The sequence below is a fragment of the Pseudophryne corroboree genome, chromosome 11, assembly GCF_028390025.1.
Source record: "Pseudophryne corroboree isolate aPseCor3 chromosome 11, aPseCor3.hap2, whole genome shotgun sequence".
Lineage (NCBI taxonomy): Eukaryota > Metazoa > Chordata > Amphibia > Anura > Myobatrachidae > Pseudophryne > Pseudophryne corroboree.
In genome coordinates this window covers 168,524,615-168,540,901 of record NC_086454.1, presented here as the reverse complement: position 1 = coordinate 168,540,901, position 16,287 = coordinate 168,524,615, and the positions used below count along the sequence as shown (strand labels likewise).

Below are 16,287 nucleotides of genomic sequence, written 5' to 3'. Positions count from 1 at the left end.
ACCTAGATGTAAATACAAATCATGGATTCAGAGTCCAAAATGGTTACAAATACACCAGGAAACCTCATTCATGAGGAAGCATTTAAACAGTTTTTATTAGAATGTACTCTCAGAGAAATATAAACTGAACGGTTCTTACAAAAAACCAATAGGACCTACCAAGATTTAAATACAGATCACTGGATTCAAAGATCAGAGTGGTTACCAATACACCAAGAAACCTCATTCACGAGGGAGAGCTAAACATTTTTTTCTAAAATGTTAGATTTTTATAAGACACATTTTATTGCAATTATTGTACATATATTTACATCAACGCTTAGTTGGGTTATATAGTAAAATTCATATAATTACATACATTTCTATAACTACCTTTTTTAGCTTTTTGTACATATTTACAAAAATCAGTGATTTAAAAAAATCATTATACAGATGTAGCCACCTTTTCCTTGACTGTTTCTCCGCCGAGACGGGCGTTTAGTCACGCTAATGCGATAGCTGAGTTTCATCACAGGCAGGCGCGTTGAGGCGATCTAGATACTCATCATGCATTACACATCTCCACCACTGTGTCGCTAATGCTCCACTAATCCAGTACTTTCGATCGTACAGTATAGCGGCGGATTGATCTACAGCTCTGGCAATACTGTAGGCGTAACGGGAGGCGGTGGAAAAAGTATGGAGTACTGTACAGTATGTGTATGGAGACGCAACTACAGTAATTGTGTAAAAGGAAGAATGTACAGTACAATGTATAAACACCGTGCTTTTAAAATATATGAGCGTCTGAGTTCGCTAATGCATAATGGGAATGGAGGGCTAGCCGGAGGCGGAGGAAAACACCGTGCTTTACAAATGCGAGCGTCCGAGTCCTCTAAGGCATAAACCAACAGCAATGGGGCGGGGGCCGGCCGCTGTTTGCAGTACTTTCACACATGAAATTGGAAATCTCTCATGAGGCGTCGTGGGCTAGGGGTGAAGGCTCCCACCTCCCTCGCTGGGGGTCCAGGGTTCGAGACCTGATGTGCTTTCTTTCTTTTTTTTTTTTTTTTTTCTGTAATAATGCACTGTATTCTTTTATTTACACTGTAAGACAGTCAATGGAAGGATGCACACAGATTTCACATAAATCAAAGTACATCTGCAGGAGCGATTCTTTACGCTAAATGCACCTAAACAGCGGGAATGAAATGAGTGTATTCTGACGCTACCAACTGAGCAAAACAGTACTGTAGATCTTCAGCGTTTGTGTATTGCACAGGACCTGAATTTCCTCCCTGTGCAGGCCCCCAGGGGGGAAGGGTGATGGGGGTAGGGGGGAGACGATGGAAAATACTGTGCCTTTGAAATGCAATTACATGAGCGTCCGAGTACACTACGGCATACTGTAAACCAACACCAATGGGAAGGAAGTGCCAACCTTATTTTTAATGTGTTCCCGTGACATTCACTTTAAAAAAAAAAAATTTCTCTCCAATACAGTACATCCAATGGAAGGATGCACACAGGTTTCACATACTGTACAGTAAATCAAAGTACATCTGCAGGAGCGATTCTTTACGCTAAATGCAACCTACAGTATAGTACTGTAAGTGAGCAAAACAGTACTACAGTGGGCGTTTGTGTATTGCACATGACCAGCATTTGCATTCCCTCCCTGTCTACTGCATGATCTGTGCAGGCTCCCATGGGGGAAGGGCAGCAGGCTAGCCGGAGGCGGAGGAAAACACCGTGCTTTACAAATGCGAGCGTCCGAGTCCTCTAAGGCATAAACCAACAGCAATGGGGCGGGGGCCGGCCGCTGTTTGCAGTACTTTCACACATGAAATTGGAAATCTCTCATGAGGCGTCGTGGGCTAGGGGTGAAGGCTCCCACCTCCCTCGCTGGGGGTCCAGGGTTCGAGACCTGATGTGCTTTCTTTCTTTTTTTTTTTTTTTTTTCTGTAATAATACACTGTATTCTTTTATTTACACTGTAAGACAGTCAATGGAAGGATGCACACAGATTTCACATAAATCAAAGTACATCTGCAGGAGCGATTCTTTACGCTAAATGCACCTAAACAGCGGGAATGAAATGAGTGTATTCTGACGCTACCAACTGAGCAAAACAGTACTGTAGATCTTCAGCGTTTGTGTATTGCACAGGACCTGAATTTCCTCCCTGTGCAGGCCCCCAGGGGGGAAGGGTGATGGGGGTAGGGGGGAGACGATGGAAAATACTGTGCCTTTGAAATGCAATTACATGAGCGTCCGAGTACACTACGGCATACTGTAAACCAACACCAATGGGAAGGAAGTGCCAACCTTATTTTTAATGTGTTCCCATGACATTCACTTTAAAAAAAAAAAATTTCTCTCCAATACAGTACATCCAATGGAAGGATGCACACAGGTTTCACATACTGTACAGTAAATCAAAGTACATCTGCAGGAGCGATTCTTTACGCTAAATGCAACCTACAGTACAGTACTGTAAGTGAGCAAAACAGTACTACAGTGGGCGTTTGTGTATTGCACATGACCAGCATTTGCATTCCCTCCCTGTCTACTGCATGATCTGTGCAGGCTCCCATGGGGGAAGGGCAGCAGGCTAGCCGGAGGCGGAGGAAAACACCGTGCTTTACAAATGCGAGCGTCCGAGTCCTCTAAGGCATAAACCAACAGCAATGGGGCGGGGGCCGGCCGCTGTTTGCAGTACTTTCACACATGAAATTGGAAATCTCTCATGAGGCGTCGTGGGCTCGGGGTGAAGGCTCCCACCTCCCTCGCTGGGGGTCCAGGGTTCGAGACCTGATGTGCTTTCTTTCTTTTTTTTTTTTTTTTTTCTGTAATAATACACTGTATTCTTTTATTTACACTGTAAGACAGTCAATGGAAGGATGCACACAGATTTCACATAAATCAAAGTACATCTGCAGGAGCGATTCTTTACGCTAAATGCACCTAAACAGCGGGAATGAAATGAGTGTATTCTGACGCTACCAACTGAGCAAAACAGTACTGTAGATCTTCAGCGTTTGTGTATTGCACAGGACCTGAATTTCCTCCCTGTGCAGGCCCCCAGGGGGGAAGGGTGATGGGGGTAGGGGGGAGACAATGGAAAATACTGTGCCTTTGAAATGCAATTACATGAGCGTCCGAGTACACTACGGCATACTGTAAACCAACACCAATGGGAAGGAAGTGCCAACCTTATTTTTAATGTGTTCCCGTGACATTCACTTTAAAAAAAAAAAAATTCTCTCCAATACAGTACATCCAATGGAAGGATGCACACAGGTTTCACATACTGTACAGTAAATCAAAGTACATCTGCAGGAGCGATTCTTTACGCTAAATGCAACCTACAGTACAGTACTGTAAGTGAGCAAAACAGTACTACAGTGGGCGTTTGTGTATTGCACATGACCAGCATTTGCATTCCCTCCCTGTCTACTGCATGATCTGTGCAGGCTCCCATGGGAGAAGGGCAGCAGGCTAGCCGGAGGCGGAGGAAAACACCGTGCTTTACAAATGCGAGCGTCCGAGTCCTCTAAGGCATAAACCAACAGCAATGGGGCGGGGGCCGGCCGCTGTTTGCAGTACTTTCACACATGAAATTGGAAATCTCTCATGAGGCGTCGTGGGCTAGGGGTGAAGGCTCCCACCTCCCTCGCTGGGGGTCCAGGGTTCGAGACCTGATGTGCTTTCGTTCTTTTTTTTTTTTTTTTTTCTGTAATAATGCACTGTATTCTTTTATTTACACTGTAAGACAGTCAATGGAAGGATGCACACAGATTTCACATAAATCAAAGTACATCTGCAGGAGCGATTCTTTACGCTAAATGCACCTAAACAGCGGGAATGAAATGAGTGTATTCTGACGCTACCAACTGAGCAAAACAGTACTGTAGATCTTCAGCGTTTGTGTATTGCACAGGACCTGAATTTCCTCCCTGTGCAGGCCCCCAGGGGGGAAGGGTGATGGGGGTAGGGGGGAGACGATGGAAAATACTGTGCCTTTGAAATGCAATTACATGAGCGTCCGAGTACACTACGGCATACTGTAAACCAACACCAATGGGAAGGAAGTGCCAACCTTATTTTTAATGTGTTCCCGTGACATTCACTTTAAAAAAAAAAAATTTCTCTCCAATACAGTACATCCAATGGAAGGATGCACACAGGTTTCACATACTGTACAGTAAATCAAAGTACATCTGCAGGAGCGATTCTTTACGCTAAATGCAACCTACAGTACAGTACTGTAAGTGAGCAAAACAGTACTACAGTGGGCGTTTGTGTATTGCACATAACCAGCATTTGCATTCCCTCCCTGTCTACTGCATGATCTGTGCAGGCTCCCATGGGGGAAGGGCAGCAGGCTAGCCGGAGGCGGAGGAAAACACCGTGCTTTACAAATGCGAGCGTCCGAGTCCTCTAAGGCATAAACCAACAGCAATGGGGCGGGGGCCGGCCGCTGTTTGCAGTACTTTCACACATGAAATTGGAAATCTCTCATGAGGCGTCGTGGGCTAGGGGTGAAGGCTCCCACCTCCCTCGCTGGGGGTCCAGGGTTTGAGACCTGATGTGCTTTCTTTCTTTTTTTTTTTTTCTGTAATAATGCACTGTATTCTTTTATTTACACTGTAAGACAGTCAATGGAAGGATGCACACAGATTTCACATAAATCAAAGTACATCTGCAGGAGCGATTCTTTACGCTAAATGCACCTAAACAGCGGGAATGAAATGAGTGTATTCTGACGCTACCAACTGAGCAAAACAGTACTGTAGATCTTCAGCGTTTGTGTATTGCACAGGACCTGAATTTCCTCCCTGTGCAGGCCCCCAGGGGGGAAGGGTGATGGGGGTAGGGGGGAGACGATGGAAAATACTGTGCCTTTGAAATGCAATTACATGAGCGTCCGAGTACACTACGGCATACTGTAAACCAACACCAATGGGAAGGAAGTGCCAACCTTATTTTTAATGTGTTCCCGTGACATTCACTTTAAAAAAAAAAAAATTCTCTCCAATACAGTACATCCAATGGAAGGATGCACACAGGTTTCACATACTGTACAGTAAATCAAAGTACATCTGCAGGAGCGATTCTTTACGCTAAATGCAACCTACAGTACAGTACTGTAAGTGAGCAAAACAGTACTACAGTGGGCGTTTGTGTATTGCACATAACCAGCATTTGCATTCCCTCCCTGTCTACTGCATGATCTGTGCAGGCTCCCATGGGGGAAGGGCAGCAGGCTAGCCGGAGGCGGAGGAAAACACCGTGCTTTACAAATGCGAGCGTCCGAGTCCTCTAAGGCATAAACCAACAGCAATGGGGCGGGGGCCGGCCGCTGTTTGCAGTACTTTCACACATGAAATTGGAAATCTCTCATGAGGCGTCGTGGGCTAGGGGTGAAGGCTCCCACCTCCCTCGCTGGGGGTCCAGGGTTCAAGACCTGATGTGCTTTCTTTCTTTTTTTTTTTTTTTTTCTGTAATAATGCACTGTATTCTTTTATTTACACTGTAAGACAGTCAATGGAAGGATGCACACAGATTTCACATAAATCAAAGTACATCTGCAGGAGCGATTCTTTACGCTAAATGCACCTAAACAGCGGGAATGAAATGAGTGTATTCTGACGCTACCAACTGAGCAAAACAGTACTGTAGATCTTCAGCGTTTGTGTATTGCACAGGACCTGAATTTCCTCCCTGTGCAGGCCCCCAGGGGGGAAGGGTGATGGGGGTAGGGGGGAGACGATGGAAAATACTGTGCCTTTGAAATGCAATTACATGAGCGTACCCACAGTACCAACAACACCACCACCACCACCACCACCACCTGCTGCGCTGCCAGGTATTGTGTAACGAGAATTCTGGTGTGACTCTCATCGTTACACTACTGTACATGTGTCCTGGATACTGTACAGTACATGTTTCCAATTGACAGCTTCACTTACAGTACTGTTATTTTTTTTCCCACAGTACCAACAACACCACCACCACCACCACCACCACCACCTGCTGCGCTGCCAGGTATTGTGTAACGAGAATTCTGGTGTGACTGTCATCGTTGTTACACTACTGTACATGTGTCCTGGATACTGTACAGTACATGTTTCCAATTGACAGCTTCACTTACAGTACTGTTATTTTTTTTCCCACAGTACCAACAACACCACCACCACCACCACCACCACCTGCTGCGCTGCCAGGTATTGTGTAACGAGAATTCTGGTGCTACTGTCATTGTTGATACACTACTGTACATGTGTCCTGGATACTGTACAGTACATGTTTCCAATTGACAGCTTCACTTACAGCACTGTTGTTTTTTCTCACAGTACCACCACCACCACCACCACCAACACCGTCTGACCAGCAGAGCTCTGGAACTGGTAATCATTATTTTTGTTACAGACACACTAGTTTCCTACAGTATTACTGTAATTTTTTTATTTTACAATACTTGTTATCTTGTACACACAGACCGCCTCGTTATTGATACCGAGGAGGAGGAGGAGGAAATGGGGGAGCCTTCAGGCCAGCCTGGTAAGAATTGTAATCTACTGTACAGTACTCTACATTCTGCATTCATTGATTTATTAACAGTACCAATGGCTTGGGTTTGCGTGACCAGTGGTCAGGATTCCAGCAGTCAAGTGACCGACAGCGGTATCCTGATTGCAGAAATCCCATTGACTTTTCTTTTTTTTTTTTTATATTCAACACAGATGTCACTTACCTGTACGTGGACTCTGAGCCGGAGGAGTATAGTAAGTACAGTAGGATTTTCTCAAGCCCATTCTTAAAAGTATTGACCAAGTCCACTTTTATTACTTTTCAGGCAGGGAATTCCAAACATGTACTGTACAGTATTTCCCTCACTGTGAAGACCCCTTTTCGCCTCTGTGTGCGAAATCGCCTCTCCTCCAACACGAGTTAAATACAGGCACAGTACAGTACTGTATGTCCCCTACCACTGGACAGTCATTCTGCTCCTACTGTATTATGAATATATCTCTGCCTCCTGTAGCACTGTACTACTGTGCAATTTTGTAGTAACTGTACTCTACTGTATTTTGTTTATAATATTTTTTTATTTTCCACTCATTAATTATTGACAGTGATGAGGAAGGGGAGAAAAAGCCCTCTCCCCAACTTGGTAAGTAAACTAAAGTATTGTACTGTACTGTACATTGTGTTAAACCAATGGGTTGGGTTTGCATGACCAGCAGGGTGATCCTGATGCATCCTGATTGCAGCAATCCCAACAGGGTGAGGTACGGTATCCTAACCCTCCTCCACTACCCCCTGATTCTGGCCTCGACATTCTCGTCTCTGTGTGCGAAATCTACTCTCCTCCTCCAATTCCTGACTGAATTTTTGCTTTACTGTATTCAACACAGAATACAAAAGTATATTTCATGGAATTTTTGCTTTCACAGGCCCTACACTGTCACAGGCGGTGGCGGAGGAGGAGGACCAGGACTCTATGTCCATCACCTCACTGCACCCATTAAGTAAGTCCAGTCCGGTACATCTTGCCTCTGTAGAGCCAGTTTGAGCAAGGAGAGATTGATTGCTTCTTTTTTTGGTGGGGGCCCAAACCAACCAGTCATTTCAGCCACAGTCGTGTGGCAGACCCTGTTTATATAACATAAGGGTGGTTGGGAGGGCCCAATCACAATTCCATCTTGCACCTCTTTTTTTATTTATTTATCTTTGCATCATGTGATGTTTGGGGAAAATTGTTATAAGTGACATCCTGTCTGCCACTGCACTGCCACTCCTAAATGGGCCAGGTGTTTGTGCCGGCCACTTGGGTCGCTTAGCTTAGTCATCCAGTGACCTCGGTGAAAATTTTAGGACTACAAATAATATTGTGAGGTGTTCAGAATAGACTGGAAATGAGTGGAAATTATGGTCATTGAGGTTAATAACACTATACAGTAGGATCAAAAATACCCCCAAATTCTACGATTTAAGCTGTTTTTGAGAGGTTTTTGAAAAAAAGCACCAGGATCCAAAACAAGTCCGAATCCAAAAGCAAACACAATAGGACACGAGGATGTGCACGGAGACTGGAGGGGGGCGAGGTTCAGGGGGAATTTTAAGAAAAATTACTTCACAGAAAGTGCAGTGGACAAGTGGAATAGCCTCCCATCAGAGGTGATAGAGCCTAAAACAGTAGAGCTACAGTATTTAAACATGCATGGAAGAGACATACATAAGGATATCCTTACAAAGAAATAAGGATCAAATAAGGTTTGATGTAAAAAAAAGGTTAAAAAAAAGAGGCAGATTAGATGGCCAAAGTGGTTCTTACAGTATTTGTCATCAAATTCTATGTTTCTGTATGCAGACCCTCCAACATGACCCGCCGCACTGCTCTGTTTCTAGACTTCCCTCTTAATTTATGATTTCCATCACCTGTGTTGAACTAGTTATATGATAAGAAAGCACGTGCTGGGAGTTCACGGTCGGCGGCCATTTTGTCAGGTTGCTAAGCGATCCAGCTCGGTATACCGTAATGTGCATAGACCTCGCTTATCCCAATGTAATTGAGCTAGGGGATTGTGACGCTCCTTCAGCATTGCCCCCTGAACTGTGAAATGTATGCCATATTGTATCTCACTACATATCCGAGCGCTGCCACGTGCTGGGAGTTCACGGTCGGCGGCCATTTTGTCAGGTTGCTAAGCGATCCAGCTCGGTATACCGTAATGTGCATACAGTAGACCTCGCTTATCCCAGTGTAATTGAGCTAGGGGATTGTGACGCTCCTTCAGCATTGCCCCCTGAACTGTGAAATGTATGCCATATTGTATCTCACTACATATCCGAGCGCTGCCACGTGCTGGGAGTTCACGGTCGGCGGCCATTTTGTCAGGTTGCTAAGCGATCCAGCTCGGTATACCGTAATGTGCATAGACCTCGCTTATCCCAATGTAATTGAGCTAGGGGATTGTGACGCTCCTTCAGCATTGCCCCCTGAACTGTGAAATGTATGCCATATTGTATCTCACTACATATCCGAGCGCTGCCACGTGCTGGGAGTTCACGGTCGGCGGCCATTTTGTCAGGTTGCTAAGCGATCCAGCTCGGTATACCGTAATGTGCATACAGTAGACCTCGCTTATCCCAGTGTAATTGAGCTAGGGGATTGTGACGCTCCTTCAGCATTGCCCCCTGAACTGTGAAATGTATGCCATACTGTATCTCACTACATATCCGAGCGCTGCCACGTGCTGGGAGTTCACGGTCGGCGGCCATGTTGTCAGGTTGCTAAGCGATCCAGCTCGGTATACCGTAATGTGCATAGACCGCGCTTATCCCAATGTAATTGAGCTAGGGGATTGTGACGCTCCTTCAGCATTGCCCCCTGGAGTGTGAAATGTATGCCATACTGTATCTCACTACATATCCGAGCGCTGCCACGTGCTGGGGGTTCACGGTCGGTGGCCATTTTTAGTGTGCATAGAACTCGCTTATCCACATAGGCCCCTGTGTTTTTAACTACTATATTGAGATGCACATTTCTAGGCCTACAGTATTTAATATACAGTAAGCAGCATTGTTGTTAGGCAATAATTGAAGAATTTACATACAGTACTGACATGTACTGTATGTAATGCTTGTACATCATGTCAGTCGACCCTTATGCTGTACACTACTGTAAGTCTCACAGGGCCCATGCACTTCCAAGGAGGGTTATTTACTGTACTGTATCTGTTTCATACAGGAAACTAATTGCAGTCCATAACACTGAAGTTGTATTTTCAGTACTGTACAGTATACAATACTTAAATTTGAACATCAGGTACTGGATAGTAAACATGTACTGTACAGTATTAACTTCTATCATAAAACTCTTATGCATTTTCAGATGTGTAAATTTTAGACTACAGTATTCACAAATGTTTTCTCTCCATACAGGAATTATAGTTGGACAACATGCCAGTAACTATCAACAAAACGATGAGCAAGATAATCGCCAACATGAAAAAAGAAAATAAAACCATCAAAGAGATCCATGCATGGCTCAAGGAAAGTGGCATTATAGTCACTTTAGAAACGGTGCGCTATCATGCATTCGAGAGAACAACGCCCAGATTTGTATTTCCTACAAAATGCACATGGTACGTACTGTACACTACTGTAATGTTTAAATGACTTGCTTTATACCATAAACAATTTTTTTGAAATAAAATAAAAACTTCATCAATTGTAACTGTGATTGTGCTGTTCATGAATTCATATTTTTCATACTGTATTGTACTGTAGGAGAGTGCAACAAATTGTGGAGGAACTAACTCGTGAGGATGATGAGCGTACTGCTCTGCAAATAAAACGAATTCTCCATTCCAAGTATGACCTGGACATATCGGCCACCAGCATCAGAAGGATGCGACGGAAAATGGGATGGACCTTTGGCGCAACAAGGTAAAATACTGAAAGCAGTATAAACCATACAGTAAATGCACTGTTAATAATCCCTTGATACGTGATATAATAATGCCATAAATCATTATACAGAGTGTGTACTTTATACTATATACAGTATGTGTGTGTGTATATACTGTATATATTCTATCCCAAAAGAGATACCTACTGTATAGGCACTCAGAGACAGCAATGAAGCATTGCCGGCTTATTGTGATGATTACATACTGTATACTGTGTGTGTGTGTTTGTGTGTATGTACAGTATGTATATATATATTACTCTGTATGTAACTTAATGTACTGTATGTACAGTTTAATGTATACAGTAGGTATATAATACAGTATACTGCACATACAGTCTACTGTATATACAGTAATCTGTAAATCTGTAATTTCATAACTGTATCTGATTTCATTATTTTTGGCTCTTCACAGGATATCTCCAATGATAAGAGATGTGAATAAAGAAAAGAGAGTGGAACAGGCACGGCGATGGATTGAGAGTGGTGAAACATTTGATGATGTCATTTTCACAGATGAATCGTCTGTTGCCCTTGAGCGGTTCTCCAGAATGTCATTCAGGAAACGTAACCATATCTCTTTAAAACCACGCCCAAAGCATCCATTGAAAGTCCATGTATGGGGAGGCATATCACGATTAGGAGCTGGTCCCCTATTATTTTTCGAAGGTACACTACTATACTTTATTCTGTGCCTGTGTTCTGTAAAAATACATGTTGTACTGTAGAGTACGTGTAACTGCACAATAAAAGGAGTTGCTTATTAATGAACAACATTTTTTGATTTCTGTAGGAATCATGGATAAGAAATTTTTCCAAGAAACAATAGTAGAGAAATGTATGGTGCCATTTGTGAATAAATATTACCCAACTCACCATAGGATATTCCAAGACAATGATCCTAAACACTCCGCCTCAGCCAAATTTATGGAAGAGAAAGGTATGAATTGGGAACGCACACCACCAGAGTGAGTATTCTTTCAACAGTGTACAAGTAAAATTTTGGATAGCACTCTAGTACTGTAAAAAAAAATTTTGTTTAATAAACAGTACAATATTGTATGTTTAATTTTCTCTATTTACTGTAATGTAATTAATTTTTTCTATACGCTTTTTTTTTATTTTTATATAGATCACCAGACATGAACCCAATCGAATTAGTGTGGGCTCAATTGAAGAGGTACGTTAGGAGTGTTGCAAAGCCAACAACAAAACAGCAACTGGTGGATGGGATAAAGAAATTTTGGCTAGAAGTACTCACACCTGAACATTGTAATAATTATATAAATCACCTGTATAAAGTATTACCTGTTGTAGTTGAAAGAAATGGTCAAGCCACAAATATGTAGTTCTGTATTTTCTGTTTAAAATTTTAAATTGGTGCATTATTAAAAAAAATGATAAAATTGCCTTTGTCTGATTATTGCATAAACTAATGTAGAATATTATACAGTAGTAATGTTATTGATGTGTACTGTATGAACAGTTATTTTCAGTTTTATAAGTCCTGAATAAGAGTACTGTACATTTTGATCAGTGCAGTACATGGAATCGGATGTTGTAATACTTTATTTTTACATTAATATTGATGTTTTTCCAATAAATATTCAATTTTACAGTATGGTACGGTACAGTACATGAGGGTACCTGTACAGTATGATACGTCATTATGGGGGAGAAATACTGTATCCACTAAATGTACAGTAAAATGTTTTTTTCTTATTACAAACACACAAATGCATCTCAGATGGAAATATGCTATACACAGCAGACAGCTTATGGTGACAGAACTTCCCTACTGTATCCCCACCCATAGTCGTGGTATATTTTAGATTGCCTAATGAGACACTCCTGCAGCATTGCCAATGATTCATGTAAAACCTGTGTGCAAACAGTATCTGTATTGAATGCAAAGTACAGTAAGAGTACAGTATACAGTATTATCAGAGCCAAACCTGACCAACATGATGCCCTAGGCTAGATTTTGGCTGATGCCCTCTTGCACAGATGCTACGTAGTTCCGCCTCTAACCCTGCACCCCTTTCCCAGCACCATCACCCATTTTGGCGCTCCTACCCCCTATAATCTAAATAAGAACAATGTGCACATTTAGTGCCAGCCCAAAACAGTGTACAGTATGTTCTTGCTGGGAAGGGGCATGGTAACACAATAATACCCGAAGATGAAATGACACAACACAGTACTGCAACTTTATTCACATTATATCATGCAGTGGTGTCTCTTATTCTCATGACATCATATCATAGTACCACATTACTCCTAACAGTAATGCCCCTTATTCACATTACACCCCACCACATTCATCTTTATGTACATTAGACCACAGGTTCTCAAACTCAGTCCTCAGGACCCCACACAGTGCAGGTTTTGCAGGTCTCACAGAATCACAAGTGAAAAATTAGCTCCACCTACTGTACTGTATGGACCTTCTAAAATGTGTCAGTTAGTAATGAATACATCTGTGCACTTGCTGGTTTACCTGCAAAACATGCACTGTGTGGGGTCCTGAGGACCAAGTTTGAGAACCACTGCATTAGACCATGCAGTAGTGCCCTTTCCTTATGTTACACCAGAAAATATTGTAGTACACCTTATACACATACAGTACAGTAATGCCACACATTAGTAATGCATTTCATATTTAAATTTTCTGATTTAATTTCATAGAGCCGCAGTCACTCACAGAATATAGGCATGTACTGTAGCATCTCATTTTATTCTGCAGAAGCTGATTATTCCCGTTTGGCTAGTTTGCCGCCTCTGTACAGTATATCACAATAGAAAAAAGTTATAGTGTCAGTGAAAAAAGCACCTCATGACAGATACTGTACACAAGCTCATGTCTAAATACTGTATACTGTAAGCAGTGACATTAAGGAGTACAGTACTGTATATGCAATTGCAGTCGAATTCCGGCAGGAATACGGAAAAAATGGACACGGGATCCCCCATCTTTTTAGAACCAGCACCGGGCTCTGCGCCTGGTCCTGGTGCAAAAAATAAGGGGGACAAAAAAAGCGTAGGGGTTCCCCATATTTTTTGAATCAGCACTGGGCTCCACTAGCTGGACAGATAATGCACAGCCGGGGGAGACTTTTATACCGGTCCCTGCGGCCATGGAATTAAATACCCAACTAGTCACACCTGGCCGGAGTACCCTGGAGGAGTGGGGGCCCCTTAAATCAAGGGGACCCCCCTCCAGCCACTCGATTATCTCTATCACCCCTGTGTATTGTAGCTAGGGGATTGTGACGCTCCTTCAGCATTGCCCCGTACCCTGCAAAATCTGTGCTGTTATTTGCTCCATAGCTGAGTGCCTCCTAGGAGCTACTGTAGGAGTCACAGGCGGTAGCCATTTCAATTGAGTCTGCCCTGCTATAGAATTGTACAGGTATGTGTACATTACCGTACGGTGCATAGAACCTTTACAGTAGAAACTCTCCTGCAGCTTTGGCCTGCTTTACTGTATGTACTGTAAAACTTGTGTTTTGTCAGTTTGCTATGCGACCGAGCCCGGTGTAACGTACAGTACTGTAATGTGCATAGACCTCGCTTACAGTATCTCTGTGTATTTTGGCTAGGGGATTGTGACGCTCCTTCAGCATCGCCCCGTAGCCTGCACAGCTTATGCCATTTCTCATTCCATACCCAACTGCTGCCTGCCACGAGGTGGGGGTTCAGGAGGTGGGGGTTCATGGGTAGTGGTCGTTTTGACAGTGTGCTATGCGATTGAGTCCGGTGTACCGTAATACTGTATGCAATCCTACAGTAGCTTATCCCTCCCCTGTGTATTTTGGCTAGGGGATTGTGACGCTCCTTCAGCATTGCCCCATAACCTACACAAGGGTTCAGGGGCGGCGGCCATTTTGCCAGTGTGCTACAGTATGTCATCGAGTCCGGTGTACCATAATATGCATACTGTGTATTTTAGCTAGGGGATTGTGACGCTCCTTCAGCATTGCCCCATAGTCTGTACAATCTGGACTATTACTTGCTCCGTAGCCTAGGGCCTCTGTGGGGCAAGGAGTCATAGGTGGTAGCCATTTCTATTCAGTCTGCCCAGCTACAGAATTGTATGTGTACTGTGTACGGAGCATAGAACCTTAACCTGCATAGAACCTGCACATTATGGTACACCGGACTCGATCGCATAGAACCGCTCATGCAGTTACTGTATGCCCTGGTTTACAGTATGTGAATAAAAAAAATAATAAAGTGTCTGAAAAAAACTACAGTAACATGCATTCGTACTTAAGGAATCGAACCCTGGACTCTGAGTATAGGAAGCGAAACACTTCACCACTTCGCCGCAGACAAATGTATAAATCCGTTGGTTTTGATTATGCTGTAATGGCTACGGGATTAGGACGATAACATACTGTAGAAAATTCCTAATCTTGAGAGGCAATAGTGAACTTGTAACACACATCCATTTGCGACAGTGTACACTACTGGTTTTACAGTACTGTGTTTTGTCTGCGGGACTTGGACGCTCACATACAGTATTCATAAAGTATTGTAGATGGATCATATACTGTATGCTGTACTACTGTATTTGCGTCGGTGTCGTACTGTATATACAGTACTGTATTAAATAATGCAGCGTAATGAGTACAGTATTTACTGTATGCAGCGTAATGAGACGCCTTAGTAAAGTAGTCCTTATTATGTATGTCAGTATTGTATTTTACGGGAGACCACACGCATGCGCAGTGGTGATTGTAAAAAGCGACATCTGGTGGCTGATCGCAGGTATTACACGTAAAGGTAACGCCAAACGTCAAATGTCTGTCTCCGTGCGATTAGATAGCCTCTCTGTGGCTAGGCGCGCCTCGCTACGCCACAGTACGCTGCGTATGGTCGAACGGGACAAACGCCGCGGCCACTCAAGATAAAGGTGGCTACATCTGTATGTATGAAAAAGAAGACTTTCTGTCAATCAAGAACTTAAACTGAAGGTACTAAAACACATCAGGTCCCACCGAGATTTGAACTCGGATTGCTGGATTCAGAGTCCAGAGTGCTAACCATTACACCATGGAACCTCTCTTCTAACACCACATATACAACTTTCTCTTAGAGTGTGAGATCTTATTTTCTACAAGTTACAGGAATAATAATCAGAGAGATAAGTATAACATTGTATTTACAAAAAAGCCATTAGGACCTACCAAATTTTTATACAGATTATAGGTTTCAGAGTCCAGAATTGTTAACAGTACACAATGAAACCTCATTCATATGGTAGCATGTACATTTTTGGTCAGAGTATAAGATTCTTAGTGGATACATTTTATTGGAATAAAATGACAGATAAACCTGTCTCTCAGTGTGTAAGATTCTTAATTTATGCAATTTATAGATATTTTCTTTCTCAGAGATATTAACTGTATTGTACTTACAACAAAACCAACATAACCTACCAAGATGTAAATATAGATTATGGGTTCAGAGTCCAAAATGTTTACCAATACACCATGAAACCTCATCCATTAGGGAGCATCTAAATATTTTTATAAGAATGTACTCTCAGAGAGATATGAACTGAATGGTACTTACAAAAAACCAATAGGACCTACCAAGATTTAAATACAGATCACTATATTCAAAGATCAGAGTGGAGTGGTTACCAATACACCAAAAAACCACATTCATTAGGGAACATCTAAACATTTTTTTCTAAAATGTTAGATTCTTAGAAGACACATTTTATTGAAGTTATTGTACATATAATAACATCAATGCTTATTTGGATTACACAGTAAAATTCATATAATTACAAACATTTCTATAACTACCTTTTT

General features: G+C 42.6%; 1 non-coding gene across 1 annotated transcript; it reads right to left on the bottom strand.

Moving 5' to 3' along the window:
* Window positions 1-15,456: 15,456 nt before the first annotated feature.
* TRNAQ-CUG (transfer RNA glutamine (anticodon CUG)) lies at window positions 15,457-15,528 on the bottom strand. The gene has a single exon. It is a non-coding gene; the product is annotated as a tRNA-Gln (tRNA).
* Window positions 15,529-16,287: the final 759 nt, after the last annotated feature.